The sequence below is a fragment of the Astyanax mexicanus genome, chromosome 17, assembly GCF_023375975.1.
Source record: "Astyanax mexicanus isolate ESR-SI-001 chromosome 17, AstMex3_surface, whole genome shotgun sequence".
NCBI lineage: Eukaryota > Metazoa > Chordata > Actinopteri > Characiformes > Acestrorhamphidae > Astyanax > Astyanax mexicanus.
Window position 1 is genome coordinate 27,706,019 of NC_064424.1, and position 19,333 is coordinate 27,725,351.

At 37.7% G+C, this 19,333-nt stretch overlaps 5 non-coding genes across 5 annotated transcripts; all 5 read right to left on the minus strand.

The window, feature by feature from the left end:
• Positions 1–9,871: 9,871 nt before the first annotated feature.
• trnaa-cgc (transfer RNA alanine (anticodon CGC)) lies at positions 9,872–9,946 on the minus strand. Its single transcript has one exon. It is a non-coding gene; the product is annotated as a tRNA-Ala (tRNA).
• Positions 9,947–11,193: 1,247 nt separating this feature from the next.
• trnaa-ugc (transfer RNA alanine (anticodon UGC)) lies at positions 11,194–11,265 on the minus strand. Its single transcript has one exon. It is a non-coding gene; the product is annotated as a tRNA-Ala (tRNA).
• Positions 11,266–11,880: 615 nt separating this feature from the next.
• On the minus strand, positions 11,881–11,952 carry trnaa-ugc (transfer RNA alanine (anticodon UGC)). The gene has a single exon. It is a non-coding gene; the product is annotated as a tRNA-Ala (tRNA).
• Positions 11,953–13,427: 1,475 nt separating this feature from the next.
• On the minus strand, positions 13,428–13,499 carry trnaa-ugc (transfer RNA alanine (anticodon UGC)). The gene has a single exon. It is a non-coding gene; the product is annotated as a tRNA-Ala (tRNA).
• A 1,052-nt stretch (positions 13,500–14,551) lies between these two features.
• On the minus strand, positions 14,552–14,623 carry trnaa-ugc (transfer RNA alanine (anticodon UGC)). Its single transcript has one exon. It is a non-coding gene; the product is annotated as a tRNA-Ala (tRNA).
• Positions 14,624–19,333: the final 4,710 nt, after the last annotated feature.

Here is a 19,333-nt window from a genome sequence, read left to right on the forward strand (position 1 = left end):
ACGGTTCACTTGTTAACTCATTCACTATAAAGCACTGTCTCTCTCTCCCTCTGTCTAACTCTCACGAACTCACACTGTCTCTCCCTCTGTCTAACTCTCACTAACTCGCGCTGTCTCTCCCTCTGTCTAACTCTCACTAACTCGCGCTGTCTCTCCCTCTGTCTAACTCTTACTAACTCGCACTGTCTTTTCCTCTGTCTAACTATCACTAACTCATGCTGTCTCTCCTTCTGTCTAACTCTTACTAACTCGCACTGTCTTTTCCTCTGTCTAACTATCACTAACTCATGCTGTCTCTCCCTCTAACTCTCACTAACTTGTACTGTCTTTCCCTCTGTCTTACTCTCAGTAACTCGCGCTGTCTCTCCCTCTGTCTTACTCTCACTAACTTGCACTGTCTCTCCCTCTGTCTAACTCTCAATAACTCCCGCTGTCTCTTCCTCTGTCTAACTCTCACTAACTCGCGCTGTCTCTCCCTCTGTCTAACTCGCGCTGTCTCTTCCTCTGTCTAACTCTCACTAACTTGTACTGTCTTTCCCTCTAACTCTCGCTAACTCCGCTGTCTCTTCCTCTGTCTAACTCTCACTAACTTGTACTGTCTTTCCCTCTAACTCTCGCTAACTCGCGCTGTCTCTCCCTCTGTCTAACTCTCACTAACTTGTACTGTCTTTCCCTCTAACTCTCGCTAACTCGCGCTGTCTCTCCCTCTGTCTAACTCTCACTAACTTGTACTGTCTTTCCCTCTAACTCTCGCTAACTCGCGCTGTCTCTCCCTCTGTCTAACTCTCACTAACTCGCGCTGTCTCTCCCTCTGTCTAACTCTCACTAACTCGCGCTAACTAACACTGTCTCTCGCTAACTCGTGCTGTCTCTCCCTCTCTTTAACTCTCTCTAACTTGCACTGTCTCTAACTCACGCTGTCTCTCTTTCTCTAACTCTCGCCAACTCACTATCTGCCCTCTCTTTAACTCTCTCTAACTCTAGCTAACTCACTATCTCTACCTCTCTTTAACTCTCTCTCTAACTCGCGCTGTCTCTCCCTCTCTCTAACTCGCGCTTACAATTTAGAAAAAGGTATAGAAAAATATTGTTTGGGTATCGATACCAAATTCAAAGTATTGTTTCGGTACTGGTATCTAAAATTTTGAAACGATACTCAACCCTTTGACTGACACACTAGAAATTACCCCATCAGTCATGAAAGAACATCTTCAGAAATCATTATCTATAAACACATTTCACAGTGCAGTCCACAAATATAAAGGTTAAATTTGTATATTTTTCAACAGCTGGAACTAAAAGAAATTTAGCTGAAACATAAAAGTGTTTGTAATCTGAAATTTTGCCAAAGGATGAGTTACTCAGCTCTGATTCTGTGAGGTGTCTAAACTTTTACACAGGCTTCTCCAATTTAACTGTAATTTGACTCCTCTGCCTACAGTGTATGCTTTTGTTTAACCCAGTAGATGACCTCCTCTGCTCCTCTGAGTTCATCTAGGCTTCTGTAAGGTCCTGTGATTTGTAAAAGTGCTCACCTTTCTGATTTAGCACATGTTGGCAGTGTGTGTATGTAAATGTGGGTGTGTGCGCGGAGGTGGAGGATACATTTCTCTTCTTTATCTCTGTGTGTTTGTTCTAACAGGTGTGGTGAATTCATGACGAAGCACTTAAGACGCAAACAGGACACAGTGTTACGTATGTGTGTGTGTGTGTGTGTGTGTGTGTGTTTGTATCGGTGTGTATGTAAGTGTGTGTGTGTGCGTATGTATGCTGTGACATAAAAGTAAATGTACCCAACAGTTGATACTCAGAACACACTGGAGCTCTCAAACACTCAGTCAAGAGCTGAAAAACTCAATACATGACTTAAAGACATTCTGGTATCTAATCAATGTTGAAAATATTACATCTTTACAGGAACACAGGGCTGAAATCTCGTAAGGCAATTACAGAGCATCATGGTTTGGCTTGTTTTGTCTCATTTATTAACAGATGGTAGAGGAGGTTGTCAGGTCTTTTAAACAGACCAGGCCACTTGACTTGTTAACTGTAATTACCTGTTTGTGATCAGCATCTGATTTTCTCTGTATACACATACACAGATGTATGCATGCGCACATTTACAGTTATATCCTGACAAATAAATGAATAGTAGTAAGTATAGCTAACATTTCTAATTCTGCGTTCCTTCTAACAATATTTTAAAAATAGTTATAATATTATAGAATGCATGCCAAATGTCTTGTATGTCATGAACATTACTTTTATATTTAAAAAAATAATGCTTATAAGCTTATAGCTTATTTTAAAAACTAATGTCAAATTTGCATATTTCTAGAAATCATGTAAAGAATGGTTATTTTAAGACATGCAAACTATTTCACATATTTAAAAAAGATTTTCTTTGTTTAAAATAGTTTAAAATAGAAGTTTTTCGCTCTTTTTAAAGACAGAAAACTTATAATATTTAAAAATAAATAATGATTATATAATTATTATAATAGCTATGTATTATTTTATTATATATTTAATTCATTCAAAGTACAAGCCCTGTTTCCAAAAAAAATAGACACTTGTGTAGGTAAATGTAATAAAAAAAATGATCTCATAGACCCATATTTTATTTACAATAGAACATAAAAGACACATCAAATGATGAAAGTTGGTCATCTTGGAATGTCATGAACATTTACTCATTTACAACTTGATAACAGCAACGTATTTTAGAAAAGAGGCAATAAAAAGTAAATGGTACCAATAAAACAAATAAAACAAACTGTGGCACAAGCAATTTACCGCTAACTCACATAAAAAGAGCATTGAGCAAAGGGTCACCAATCAGCAAAAAAAACCTGAATCTAAATACTGTGTGACCATATCAGAAAATGTTCCTCAACATATAATTACATATTTAAAAAAAAGACACATAGATATACACTAATCATTGTTGTTGTTGTTTTTTACCTTTATACGCATGTCAATTAATGGTGCAGGAAATGTTTCTTCATTTACAAACAATGCAAATAATTCAGATTGTTTGAAGATGTGTTTCAGAAATATGCAGATAATTTAGCCTATTTCATGAAACAAATGTAGATCATTTAGATGTTATTAAATAAATAATAATAAACTATCAATATATTAAACAACTTAAAAGAAGTACAACTGTCTAGAAAATATATTATACATTAATCTACAAAATGTATGTATAATAATTATAATAATATATAATAATTATATAGCATAATATTTGTAGAGTGAATATTGGCTTGCATTGTCTTAAAATGATAGGAAAGCCCTTTTTTGATGTAAAGAGTCACAGGATAATATTCAGGATAAGCCTCAGAGATCTCCACTGATAAAAGCAAATCTCGATAATTAGTATAGAGTATTTCTGCAAAAGGCTAAAAATGGGCAATGATGGATGTACACATAGGTATAGTGGCTTGTCATCACCTGGTATGGAAATGTGGGGGTGCTGGGTAAAAATAAAGAGACACCAAGGCTATGAATAAGGCTTATTATAGATGGACACCTTGGATAAAATGTATGAATTCGTAAAGTTTACAGTGCAGCCAACCCTTACCATACCTGTCAAGTCTCCCGTTTTGGCCGGGAAACTACCGTATTTTACTTCTCTTTCCCGCCGTCCTCCCGTATTAGTATTTTCCCGTAAATTTCCCGTATTATATTAAAATAAAATAAAACGTTATTATTGAGGAGACAGGGCACTGACCGCTCTGTGTCTCTTAACCAATCGTGGTGCCGGTTCAAGGAGAAAGTCCCGCCTTTCAGGAGAAACAGCCAATCAGCTTGCTGGTTTTGCGGAGCTCGAAGGAGGGTCAGTGTGGGGAAGACCCCCGCCCCCCGCTGTGAGTTCAGGCAGCTAGTCGGAGCTGCTGATGTTAAAACAGATCTGGATATACAGCGATTTTTCTAAAAGAAAGGTAACAGTAGGCTAATCATGTAAACTGTGATGAGATTTTACTGATAGCTGCTTAAAAATACTCGTCTCCGAAATAAAACACACAGATTAAACCTTTTAAAAAATTAAAAATTACAGTTTGTGAGCTTAACTAGAAATGTGGAGAGGACCGAAATTAACTGAATTGATCAGGGGTGGAGTGATCAAAAGAAATAAGTATTAATTAAAAATGATTAATTGTGTAGACCCCTTAGGACAATTTTTTACTGATGGAATATATCTGGTCCATGTCCTTTTTGCTCATGATACTATTTTTAGGTCACCAACAGTCATTTTGCAGAATATATCATATAAAAGAGTGCATTTATCCCAAAAAAGACATGAAATCTTAACTTTTTTTAAATATCTAGAAAAGGAATGTCCACAACATTTCAGTGTCAACAAAGGTAGGCCTATCAGATTCTGATAATCTAATTGTAGTCTGTAAGTGGTTCACAGGTGGTTATTTGAGATTTTTTGTATACCTGTCTTAAAATGTAAGGGATACTGAACCTTTGTTGGGCTGGTGGGACGGCTTTAAGCGGACGGAGGAAAATATCGCTTATTTTTTCATCTAAAACTTGACAGGTATGATCCTTACTAATATGTCCTTTGTGAAAGAGTCAACAAACAAAAACTTTCCTGTAGCCAGCTTTAGAAGGACAAAAGTTTTCTAAGGAACATCTAAACAATTCTGGTGCAGATAAAAAATATAAAAAAAGTAATGTGGGCTGATACAGTTAAAATAACTTTTTTGGGTGCAGAATTTTATAAAAAAAAAAAACACCTTTCCAACTGTTAAGCACGGGGTGGATGAATCAGCATCCTGTGGTAAGCGTTTTGCAGTCAGTATCCTGTGAGCACTTATTAAAGACTGGAGGATGGCTAACACAAACTGTGCAGCAACAGATGGGCTTCTGTTTCTGACTTCTATAAGGTGCGGCAGCTAGATAGGACTGTCTAATAGTCAGTAGACAGTAATAATAGACAATAAGTGGACAGAGTGTTTAAAACCCCAAGAATAATTTCTGAGAATAAGCTACCACCCTAATAATACCTGCTCTGAGGTGGTCCTGTGGGGATCTGACTTCTGAACAACAGGGTGAAAGAAGGTAAATTGTCAGTATATGGTACAGTACTATTAACAATAAAAAAATATATATGCACAGACAATACTGATCAGTCAGGATCTGTCACTGCAGTAGAGCAGAAAAGCAATGGAAACCTTTATGCAAACCCAACCCCTCAAACAAAAGCATCATGGGAGTCCAAGCTCCTGTTTGAACAAGTCTCATTGACTCATCACTTCTTTATTATGTGTTTTACACACTATTACCCATGCGCTGCCCCCCACCCCTTGTAACTGCATGAGAGTGTGTGTATCTGTGTCGGCTGATGCCCGGTAGAGGAAAACCAGAGGAATGTGGTAAAGGATATCCTGTCATACACTCACACACACACACACACACACACACATTGATCTGTTTTCCTGTAGCTTATCTGAGGTCAAGTCTGAGGTATGAGTATTTTCTGAACATCTGGTTAATTCAGACCACCATCTTTTACACCATGCTATATAAAATGTGACTGGTGTTTCTAAAAAAGTGGCCAGTGAAAGGAAGCACAAAGTAGTAGGTGTTTCTAATAAAGTGGCCAGTGAGTGGAAACACAAGGTTAAAATAAGGGGAATCCAAATACAGTGGCTGAGTCTAATAAAGTCCCTTAGTGAGAGTTGGATGTGACTTTGACAGGCCATGGTGAAGAAAACAATGAACAGCTCTGTTAGGGTAGTGTTGGGCTGGTGTGTAGGCAGTACTGAAACGACCTTATGGCCACAGTTCTATCTGACATGACCTCTATGATGTCTAGACCCGGTGCAGTTTCACTGGGCAGATCAGGCCTGACCTTCAGAACGCAGCAGATATTTCATTGTTGTTTCCTCCTCAAGCGTTACCTCCCCCCATATCACCTTAACAGATAATACAGTAATCCCCCCGTTAGACTGTGATAGTGCAGTGTAATATCCCGCGAGCTGGACTCCCCCGTCCCTCACACACGCTCACACACACTGAGCCGTTTGTTCGGGCGCCCGTATCACATTTAAAGTTTGATTAAGTCTTTATGAGGGCCTGCCTGAGGCCTGCTGAGGTGATTTAGGAGCATGGCATGCTCACAGGTCATAGAACGAACCACCCGGGTGTATTTCACCTGATAGTTCCTTAGTGTGCTATTTGAACGTGTGTGTGTGTGTTAGCGTGTTTACTCTGTGTCACTGATTTATTTGTGGATAAACCTCCAGTTTATTCTGCCACGCCTACTTTTAAGAATTAGTTTCTTTACATTTGTGTTAGAATTCCGGGCAGTTCATATTGAATTAATTATGGTTGAATTGTATTCGAAGTGAAGAGAAGTCACAAATAAAGCAGTACAAATAAAACTACAGCATTTGGACACTGATCATAAATTCCCTAGCTATGCTAACCCAACATGCGTGGAGCTATTCTCCAACACAGCACAAAAAGATGGGAGTGCTGCACGGACACCACATGACTTACATTCACTTGACGTACAGCCTTTTTCAAGAAAGAGGAGCTGAGTCTGTGGTTGAAGACACTAAATTTTGTTTCAAATCTTGATCATGCTGCTTACCATCAGTATCCGGAGTCTGAGAAAGTACAAATGGGATTTGCGCTCTCCAGGTGGGTAGATGGCGCTCTCTCCCCACATCACTCCCAAGGTTATGTCGGTCAGAACAGGCATCTTTGAGCTGATGTATCAGAGTCGGGTTGCTGGGCTTTCCTCAGAGCAAGCTGGCTACTCTGTAATGCTACGTCTGTGGCAGTTTGAAAAAAAAAAAAACCAAAAAAACATTGATTAAGTTCACATGTATTGGAGAAGGCATTTGCTAATGTTCACTCTCCTAGTGTTAGGGCATGGACCACTGCAGTCTTTTTGTAGTCGGTTCCATGTTGTCTAGGCCCATATTTGGTGTTCTTTGTCTAAGTTGTTTTTTTTATATGGCCTGAATAAATGGGCTTTTTCAAAAACTCACCTCTCTCATGTTCTGTAGTAAATAAATGTTCTATGTGTTCTGACTCTATTTGTTTTATTCTGTTTACATTAAACTTCTGAACATCACTGTTCAATTAACAAGCCCTTGCTTAGGCGAGCTGGGTGTGTTATAGCAGGAAAACACTAATAATAATTATATTCATGTCTTTATAATATGTACAAACCACTATAATCCATATTACTAGGCTGCTGTAACATTCAGAGTGGTTGGAGAGTAAAAAGGCTGGTTAAGTAGCTCTTGACCAGCACAGCATATAATATTTGATTTGAGTTTAATGGTCTACCTGGTCTGTCAGTATAAGCAGGAGGATTGGCCAGTATGATAAGAGTTGTGCATAGAACAGCCATCTGCTTCTCTAGCTAAACACACTAACATCGCTTAACCCCAAATATGTGCATACAAGTACTACAGAATCAAGCAGAACTGCAATGGTTTGTTGTTAATAATAGGAGGAGTCCAGGTGTAAGTCTTCAGACTAGCTTAATATATATTTTTAATGAAAATGGCTAAATTAATAATTAACTTAAACTAATAAAAATATCTTTATAAAAATATATTTTTCCTTGATTTCCAAATTAGCTGTCTTGTACTATTTTAGGATTTTGACGAAACAGCTAATAATGTAACCAATAGATAGAGCTAGATAACTTCTCAACTTGTAAAGACACAGACACAATAATGCTGGTATTTATATAACTTTTGGGCTTTTTGGTGAAATAATTTAGCTAGGGATAAAAAATGTTTTTTAGGTAATGTAGGATGACATTACCTAAAAAACATGGTAATGGACCATGATAAAACATGGGTGTCCACTGGTGTCTCTTAAGAATAAAAAAAAAAAACAATACAGCCTTTTTTAGCAACTTTTTTGTACAACTATGTGTGGTGACTGTACACATGTTGAAGTGAAATCAAAGGGAAATTCCAGCCCTGTTAGACATTTCTTTAAGATGCATTTTTTTCAAATTTTAAAAAGAGAATATAACTAAAAAAAAGAATATGGTAATTCTATCTAATGGGCAACCGGGGCACTTCTGAGGCAGTAATAAGCAGTAAAAAGGCAAATGGATCAAACGGAAAAGAGTTGTACTACGCCACCTGTTGTTCAAACAAAATACTACACCTCTATTTTTAACTGTGTCCAAAAGCCTTGTCTATATTAAAACCAGCACAATATTAAATTATGCATGCTGTTTCTTCTTTGGATTCAATACATGTATTTAATCTGAGAATATTTTTTTTGGTCCTATACGTGTATATTAAATACCCGCGTTTGATTATGTTCCATGGTGCGGAAAATACCACTATTGAATATTCACGCAGACCTGGATTTCTTAACCTGGGGGGTCGCAACCCCTTGGGGGTAGCGAGGGTGATGCTACACTGTGTATATCAAACGATGATAAAAAACAAACTATTTGACAATATTTTGTGAAATTCGCTCAACTTTTATATTACAGTTTCTGACTAATTAAGCAAAATCCTGCTCGGCGGTAAAGTGCCGCTCGGCGCTGGAGACACGGCGGTGCGTCAGGATTTGACCTCATTCTTGGTCAGATAAACTCATAGCTGAGCGAATTTGAGCAAATGTTATCCAACAATATGTTGAGATTTCAGTTAGTTTTATCCACAAGTTGAATGTAAAACTGCAGCTGCAGTGATTTAATGTCCATTGTGATAAAATAGTCTTGGGGCTTTACCGGACGTGGGGTGATGAGTTTGGGTGGGGTGTTAGGACGACCAGATTCCAATTCAACAGATGTGGGACAAAGATATGTTTGTGTGGGAAAATGTGGGACACCAATGCATCGAGGCAGTCTAAACAAAACACTTAAACACCTAAAGAAAACTTAAACATCTCTATTCTGCCTCTTTAGCACATAACAGACAGCAAATAAAAACGTGTATGTGTATGTATATATATATATATATATATATATATATATATATATATATATATATATATATATATATATATATATATACATACACGTTTTTATTTGTATATACATTTTTTACATATAACAACTTATTTAAATGCAACTTTCTCTCACGTAAGAAAAAATAGTAAGCATGAACCTTTCATACAATTTCACAGTGCTTCTCAAGTTAAAACACCCGACTGTGTACAATTAAACAGAACAGACAGTTCTTTAATGTGCTTTAAAAAGGGTATGGGTTTCCTGCATTTTCTCTAACAACACAGAGCAACAACACAACTCCAAACACCAGATTAAAGTGCTTTTTTCTAGTAGAAAAATATACTGAACCGCATATGTACTGGATTAGGCACTGGTTTCACCCAGGGGTAGATAGTTTCCCAGTCTTTGTTGTAGCTGCATTTTCGCTTTTTAGCTGTTCGCGTCGCGCTTACCTCCCTTTTCTCCATATCTCGTGCTGCACGCCGGTGCTGCTCTAACCTGATTTGAATTGGTTTGTGTTGGTGGGCGTGCCCTTAAACCGCGTCCGCGTTCCCGTTTAATTGACACGATGAAACAGCCCGCCCCGCCCCCTGCTGACAGCCTTCACTGCTTTCCCCACACAGCAGTTTAATAAATACCAGATTACAAAACACGCATTTTAAAACTGGAATCTGATTTTCACTAATGCGGCACAGCGTCTCTATTTGCGGGACGCATGAAAAGTAATGAAATTGCGTGACTGCGGGACATCTGGTCACCCTAGGTGTTAGAGTAGGGGTCGCTAAATATTTTAAATTCTAAAAAAGGGTCGGACTGTTTTTAATGCTGGAATGAGGAATTTTATCATAGTATGTCCTATTGTGCCCGTGTGGCGGAATGTCCAAGAGGGCACAGTATTATTAAAACAGCGCTTGGAGATGCCGGGGATTGAACCCGGGACCTCACACATGCGAAGCGTGCGCTCTACATCCCCTGAGCTACATCCCCTTTCAAGCACGTCACAACACTCCATTATCTTATGTCACATTGTGGTCGCGATTTGCATCATCACAATCATTTGTTTATGCCATGTTAGATGATGCTTTTAAATATAAACATGACTGGATGAGAAGGAAAGTGGATTTTGCGGGTAGTCGGATTTTGGCACAACACCGGCCCTTATTATTCACTCACTCACTCATCGTCAACCGCTTTATCCGTTAAGGGTTGCGGGGGTGACAGGGGGTGACGGGGGTGACAGTGCTTTATTTTATTATATCTAAAGATATATATAGAGAGATATATTTTATATAGAGATATAAAATATGACTAGATTTTAGGGTTTATCTAAGACGTCCAGAAAAGCACCCTGTGTGTACAAAATAATATTTATGGGATTTTGGATTAAAAGTTTCTAGATAGTACTCACTAATAGTACTAAATAATAAAATGTTTTTAAACACATTAGTCAAACATCTGGAATCAAATCAAATCCAATTTTATTGCATTTGTTAACAACTAAGGCTGTAACCAAGCAGCTTCGCATGTTAGCAAGCTAATGTTCTGTTAGTGTTTTATGTTTTATGTATATATAGTGTACATATTTTGAATAATTAAGAAGATTACAAAAATCAAGAAGATCATGAAATAAAAGAAGTTTAAATAACCATCAACATTTTGGTTGCACTATATATTTAACCGTTTATTAAGGAATAACAACTTTTAATAAAAAACATTTATTTAGCATTGCATTATAGGCATAGGTTAGTATTGAAATTCTCACATTAAATCAACCTTAATTTACAGGCTTTGAATTGTTGGAACTTTTCTACGTTCACATTGCTTTCAGGCTAAAGAATAAATAATAATAAGAATTCTTCTAATAATATATTTTATTATTAAACTATGCTTTTATACGCACGCTATACAAAATATAATACAAGCATAGATATACATTTTTAATATGTGAAGCTTAATACAAACAATCAAAGTAAAATTGATGTGCATGAATAAACCAATTCTAATGATGGAGATCGACGTTGTTTTAGTACATTAATAATGAAAAACATTGTTCAGCCAAATTAAGAATACATTAGGTGTCCACATAATTAATGTAGGTTTAATTTAGTAAGACCTATCTGAGTTTCTTATATATATATTTTTTTTATTTGCTGGTTAACTAACCAACAAAGAGAATTTTAACATGATTTGCTCTGCTAGTGCCCAGTTGGTTCAGAGCTGGAGAAAACAGAAGCTGGAGATGCCGGGGATTGAACCCGGGGCCTCATACATGCAAAGCATGCGCTCTACCACTGAGCTACATCCCCTTCCATAGACTGAAGTATCTTCACTAATCACTATATGACTGTAGATCTCTACCGCCCCCTGCAGTTTGCTGTTAACTGTCAAAGCTTATTTTTTGGTTGCTACAGCACACAGTCAAACCGCTTGACGATGGAAAACAACCTATAAAGAATTTAACAATTCGGCTAGGTCTGCTGAATCAACATTCATTCAAAAAAAGTTTTTTTTTCTTTATTTGACAATGCATCTGGATAACAGCAGTCACTTTGTGTAAAATGACCAACAAGTTTTATTTAACTGTTACTGTAACTGTTTTGCTATGTAAAAGCTGACAGATCATAATGCACTCCAATTATACATATTTTCTCAAGTCACAAGATACATTTTCATAAAATACAGGAAAAATATTCAAAAGTTTATTGTAGTAAGCGTTTTTCTGGGGTCCCTAAATATTTAATTTAAATGCATTAGCCTTGATTTAGCGCTTAATTGAGGAATTGATCACACCTGGCTTTTATTAGGTAAGCATAATGTGGGAAAAACTGTTTTGGCTGACCAAGCTTTCCTCAAATACGCGTGACTTTCGCGAGTATAGTGCGACGTAAGTGTGGTATGGCACGACCTAAAGAAATAAGCGTTGGAGATGCCGGGGATTGAACCCGGGGCCTCATACATGCAAAGCATGCGCTCTACCACTGAGCTACATCCCCTTACTGACTACACGTTGACTGATCACCACTGCCCACTGCTGAACATGCAGTATCTGTGCTGCTCCACAGGATCAGAAATACATTTCTCAAACTACACATCCAGTCACTTACGGACATTGTAAAAGCCACCATAATGTATTATAATAGTGCTTTCATCTTCAACAAACAGTAAATGGTTTGACGCTGCCCAGCACATCATTCTGTAAAACGGTCTATATAATCCTTGGGGAGATTTTGGTTGGTCCACTTATGTTAGCAATACACCGTAAATAAAAAATGATATTAACTGAATTATAAATACAGTAAAGGTGATTTAAGATATTGCACAAAAGAATTTATTACATATACCAGTGCAGTAATGAAAAACTCTATAAATAATTATATTAGTTAATTTTGTAATTTTACAATCTTGCTCAACTAAGCTAAAAATAGCACCTATTGCATATAACAGCTTATAGGGTGACTTAAGCGAGTTTAACTTAAATTAATGTAATTTTTATAAGATCGCGAGAAGTGTGGTGGGCCACAACCTAAAGAAAACGTGCCTTGGAGATGCCGGGGATTGAACCCGGGGCCTCATACATGCAAAAATACATGCCGCTCTCTTTGATCCAAAAACAACCCTACCTCAAAACTAAGGCAGCCCCCAGGGGACAAAAAGCATTGGCAACTCCCCCCATAAGTTTTACCCACAATATAATAAAGTATGCTACAGTAATAATATTAAATAAAATAAAGCTGCTGTTTTTTTTTAAAGCTGATATTTTGACCAAATTCAGCAAACATTTCTCCATATACGATTTATCATTCATGTAATTATTATTATGACAGGCAGGCCAAATCCAATATAAATAAAATCAAATATAATGAATATAGCATTTTGAAACAAAGTAAACATACAGATTACATGATCATGTATTCTAATTAAATACCCTCGCTATAGGGAGACTTAGCGAGTTTAGGTCTAATAAATGTGACTTTTTAGGTTCGCGAGTGTGTAATGGCACAACCTAAAGAAAATGTACGATTGAGATGCAAGGGATTGAACCCGGGGCCTCACACATGCAAAGCATGCGCTCTACCACTGAGCTACATCCCCTCATTTACACTACAGATCCTATTTTCTCAATAACAGTATAAATCACTGAAAGAAACTCCCAGCACTATAGTGTTTTAGGGTCAGTCTAAAAAAATAACAGTTTTACGACAACAAACTCGTAATATTAATATTAAATATGAGGTGAACTGTTACGATCAGCTGCAACCTCAGTCAGTATAGCCGGGTTGAGTAAATGAAAGAGTGCTACTGTAATGAGATAAACGATTTTAAATATTTGTGAAATGTAGGTGGTGAGCTTGGAATGCATGTCACACCCTGAGCACAGTTAACGAACAGTTTTACAACATTAATGCATTCTCCTACAGTCTAGGCAGCTTAAAGCTATGAACTGATACACTACGTAGAAAATTCCAGTTGGAGATGCCGGGGATTGAACCCGGGGCCTCATACATGCAAAGCATGCGCTCTACCACTGAGCTACATCCCCTGTGCTGCTGACAACTGTTCCCTGCAGTATTTCTCACTCCTGCCTCCTGCTGTACATACTGAATATATGCAGCTTTACAGCCTGCAGGATCACTCACACTGAGACTGTAGAAGTTTTTTTCCCAGTTCCTTTGGTATATTTCTAAGATCAGAATTGAATTTATTAAAAGTATAGGTGACGAGTAACAAAGTATAAATACTTTGTCAACTAACCTTACTTAAGTACATTTTGGTTATCTATACTTTACTAGAGTGACTACTTTAAGGCAAGTTTTTACTTCAACTTCTGACATTTTCACGCAATTATCGGAACTTTCTAATCCCTGCATTTTAAAAAATAGACTTGTTACTCCTATCATTTTACCGCTTATTTTTATTCCTACACATTATTGTGGATAGTGCACTTTAGACTCCTCTGGCACGACCTAATCTTTTGTCCTTAATGGGATTTTTTATCCTTACATTAGTTTTACTTTTATACTTTAAGTAGTTTTAAAACCATCACTTTTACACTTTTACTTAAGTAAAAAGCTTAAATGTATGATGAAACTTCTACATAAGTATTTCAATCTTATTTTAAACTTTTATACATCTACCTTAGTAATGAATGTCAATACTTTTTGTACCTTTGTTGTCTAGTGTTCACACCCTCTATTTTCCTTTTGAACAAACATGTGTTATACGTGTTTTCTTGCTAAACTGGCCGACACAGTGCTTATTTTTCTGCATCAGCCATTGTGTTTGAATATGTTGCACCAGAGAACATATGATTCATTTCATTTGAAATATTTGTTTTTGTTTTTTTTTTAGACAATTTTTTTTTTATTTAAATAAACAATAATCTCTGACTTTAAAAATTTAGTTGTGGGTTGTAGAGTAGGTTCATAATTACTATTAATATATCAACATATTTTGAATTGAAAAGAGATCTGATTATTGGTATTGAGTTTTGGTCTAAGTTGTATGCAACTAACTAACTAGAATTTCATCCTAATGTCTTCGGCTGGTGTTCAGGTATGTGTGGAGCAGATATCACTATCAATAAAAACCACTTGGAGATGCCGGGGATTGAACCCGGGGCCTCATACATGCAAAGCATGCGCTCTACCACTGAGCTACATCCCCTGACATAGAACCGCTTATGCAGCACGTGACAGTGAATGCCTTACTGACTTACCAAAGACCACTACCGCCCCCTATTGTAAATGCAGTATATGTGCACCTGTACAGCCAGCAGAATCATTCACACCGAGGTTGTAATTTCATACAATTTACAAAATCCTTACGTAAAAAAGGGAAAATGTACTGGGATTGTCATTACCTAAAAATGTTCCGTTACTTTACAATTAATCCGTATTCATTTTTTTGTATTTTTTTTTTAATACTGTCTAGAAAAACAGATGATGACATAGGCTGGAAATCCGTTATTTTACCATCTGGTTCATTGTTTAAAATATTCAATTTATCAGTAAATACATGGACAAATGTAAATCTAAAACAAACATGAAATGTAAAATCCTACCAATGTCTTTAAATCTTTAAATAATGAAGTAGTGGCTGCCTGTTTTGAGCTCATAGCTAAGATGTCTACGTGCTTTCAAGAACCCACAAGAATCTTGTGACAAGATATAATTCTGTAAAATTAATTAAGGCACGTAATTTTTCTAATTCTTTATGGCGAGTGCTCAACATTTCTGAAAACACAGAACTAAATAAATGCGCCTCTCAAAACATAAACTAACTACAAAAGTCGGCGAAACAAACATGCAGCTAAAACGCCCTAATTTTTGACAAATAACAATCAATGGCACCGCAAAGATGAATGAGAGGTGTCAAGAACGCTTGAGTGAAGCTGGCCCCTCATATTATTAGAAATGAAATAAAAATATTTCCATTGGTTAGTGCTACGTTTGTGCTGGTTTGTGCAGCAAAAATTAACGTTTGTGCTGTTATCGTTTTTGAGATACTAAACACTTAATTTTCTCACCTGTTATGTAACCCAGCCCCTCATTTGTGGCCAAATCACACGAAAGTGGTCTCATTGGTTAGTGCTACGTTTGTGCTGGTTTGTGAAGCAAAAATTAACATTTGTGCTGTTATCGTCATTGAGATATTAAACATTATATTTATTACCTGTTTTGTAACCCAGCCCCTCATTTGTGGCCAAATCGCACCAAAGTGGTCTCATTGGTTAGTGCTACGTTTGTGCTGGTTTGTGCAGCAAAAATTAACATTTGTGCTGTTATCGTCATTGAGATATTAAACATTATATTTATTGTTAACCTTATTGAGATATTAAGCATTTAATTTCTGACCTGTTATGTAACACAGTCCCTTATTTGTGGCCAAATCGCACGAAAGTGGTCTCATTGGTTAGTGCTACGTTTGTGCTGGTTTGTGCAGCAAAACTTAGCGTTTGTGCTGTTATCATTATTGAGATACTAAACATTATATTTACTGTTATCGTTATTGAAATATTTAACATAATAGGTCTTACCTGTTATGTAACACAGCCCCTTATTTGTGGCTAAATTGCACCAAAGTGGTCTCATTGGTTAGTGCTACATTTGTGCTGGTTTGTGCAGCAAAAATTAACGTTTGTGCTGTTATCATTATTGAGATATTAAACATTATATTTATTGTTATTGAGGTGTTATCAAACATTTAATGTATTGCCTGTTATGTAACACAGCCCCTTATTTGTGGCTAAATTGCACCAAAGTGGTCTCATTGGTTAGTGCTACGTTTGTGCAGCAAAAATATATAAAAATATTTTAAAAATATTTTACACACACACAATAAATAAATATATGCACAATAAAGCCTGTGCACTTTACCTATTATACTGACCTCACCCACTTGACCTACTACCATATAATGTACATTCCTTTTAGAATGGTTTATTTAATAAAAATGCAAAAATAACTGTTGACATTACCCCAACAACAGACTGTCACCAGGCAAAAACAAATTTTAATTTACATATATAATATATAATTTAATATATTATTCTTTCCAGAATTTGCCTTATTAAGATAGTAGTTTGCTATAATGAACCCCGCCTACGCGATGCGGGGAGGGGAACTGTGATGATGTTGCTTGGGGTACAGTTCAGAACAGCTTGAGACGGTTCTCAAGCCAGGTCCCCCCCGCAGCTAGGAGTAATGAAGATGAGTGATGAAGATGAGGGTGAAGATGAGGGTGGTGATGGGGTGTAGGCGGGTGCGAGGTCGAAATCACGTAGGTGAGCACCTGGAAGGTATATATATATATATATACACACTGCTCAAAAAAATAAAGGGAACACTCAAATAACACAATAAAACTCCAAGTAAATCAAACTTCTGTGAAATTAAACTGTCCACTTAGGAAGCAACACTGATTGACAATAAATTTCACCTGCTGTTGTGCAAATGGAATAGACAACAGGTGGAAATTATTGGCAATTAGCAAGACACACTCAATAAAGGAGTGGTTCTGCAGGTGGGGACCACAGACCACTTCTCAGAACCTATGCTGTCTGGCTGATGTTTTGGTCAGTTTTGAATGTTGGTGGTGCTTTCACACTCGTGGTAGCATGAGACGGACTCTACAACCCACACAAGTGGCTCAGGTAGTGAAGCTCATCCAGGATGGCACATCAATGCGAGCTGTGGCAAGAAGATTTGCTGTGTCTGTCAGCGTAGTGTCTAGAGGCTGGAGGCGCTACCAGGAGACAGGCCAGTACACCAGGAGACGTGGAGGAGGCCGTAGGAGGGCAACAACCCAGCAGCAGGACCGCTACCTCCGCCTTTGTGCAAGAAGGAACAGGAGGAGCACTGCCAGAGCCCTGCAAAATGACCTCCAGCAGGCCACAAATGTGCATGTGTCTGCACAAACGGTTAGAAACCAACTCCATGAGGATGGTATGAGGGCCCGACGTCCACAGATGGGGGTTGTGCTCACAGCCCAACACCGTGCAGGACGCTTGGCATTTGTCAGAGAACACCAGGATTGGCAAATTCGCCACTGGCGCCTTGTGCTCCTCACAGATGAAAGCAGGTTCACACTGAGCACATGACAGACGTGACAGAGTCTGGAGACGCCGTGGAGAGCGGTCTGCTGCCTGCAACATCCTTCAGCATGACCGGTTTGGCAGTGGGTCAGTAATGGTGTGGGGTGGCATTTCTTTGGAGGGCCGCACAGCCCTCCATGTGCTCACCAGAGGTAGCCTGACTGCCATTAGGTACCGAGATGAGATCCTCAGACCCCCTGTGAGACCATATGCTGGTGCGGTTGGCCCTGGGTTCCTCCTAATGCAGGACAATGCTAGACCTCATGTGGCTGGAGTGTGTCAGCAGTTCCTGCAAGATGAAGGCATTGAAGCTATGGACTGGCCCGCCCGTTCCCCAGACCTGAATCCGATTGAGCACATCTGGGACATCATGTCTCGCTCCATCCACCAACGTCACGTTGCACCACAGACTGTCCAGGAGTTGGTGGATGCTTTAGTCCAGGTCTGGGAGGAGATCCCTCAGGAGACCATCCGCCACCTCATCAGGAGCATGCCCAGGCGTTGTAGGGAGGTCATACAGGCACGTGGAGGCCACACACAATACTGAGCCTCATTTTGACTTGTTTTAAGGACATTACATTAAAGTTTGATCAGCCTGTAGTGTGTTTTTTCACTTTAATTTTGTGTGTGGCTCCAAATCCAGGCCTCCATTGGTTAATAAATTTGATTTCCATTGATGATTTTTGTGTGATTTTGTTGTCAGCACATTCAACTTTGTACAGAACAAAGTATTCAATGAGAATATTTCATTCATTTAGATCTAGGATGTGTTATTTGAGTGTTCCCTTTATTTTTTTGAGCAGTGTATATAGGACCAGGGGGAGGAGCTCGGGAAATTGAGGCGTGGTTCATATCCTAAAACAACACTTAAATTATGTAAAATATTTCTAATATATATGTGTAAAATAATTATATATAATATTTATATATAATAAAGCACAGAAAAATGTCTTCAGGTGACATGACTGTTCATGGTAAAAACTTATTTACCATGATAAAAATTGCTCCTGCATTATGAAAGCATATATTTAACAGACTGCCCTGTTAATGCCTTTTAACCGGGCTAAGTGCCTTTTACGAGCACTAACAACACTGATTAATGAGGGGGGCTGGGTGGTGTGTGTACAAAAATATTGTTTTCCCTGTAGCTGAATAATCAAAATACCTGAAACATTTATTTTTACAGCACTGCTGAACGAGACCACTTTGGTGTGGTTTGGGCTTTATTGGGGGGCTGGGTAATGCCACCCATTAAATATTTTTTTTATCCAATAACTCTAATAAATAAATTGCACAAATATTTATTCTAATAGCACAAACCAGCACAAACACAGCAGTAGAAACACAACACCACTTTGATGAAATCTGGCTTTAGATGAGGGGCTGTGTTACATAAAAGGTAATAAATTAAATAGTTAAATATTTCAATAACGATAACAGCACAAACGCTAATTTTTGCTGCACAAACCAGCACAAACGTAGCACTAACCAATGGAAATATTTTTATTCCATTTCTGATTATATGAGGGGCCAGCTTCACACGTATTCAATATTTTTTTCGTAATAAATCAATAATGATAACAGCACAAACGCTATTTTTTGCTGCACAAACCAGCACAAATGTAGCACTAACCAATGAGACCACGTTGGTAAAACTTAGCCACAGATGAGGGGCTGTGTTACATAACAGGTAAGACCTATTATGTTAAATATTTCAATAACGATAACAGTAAATATAAAGTTTAATATCTCAATAATGATAACAGCACAAACGTTAATTT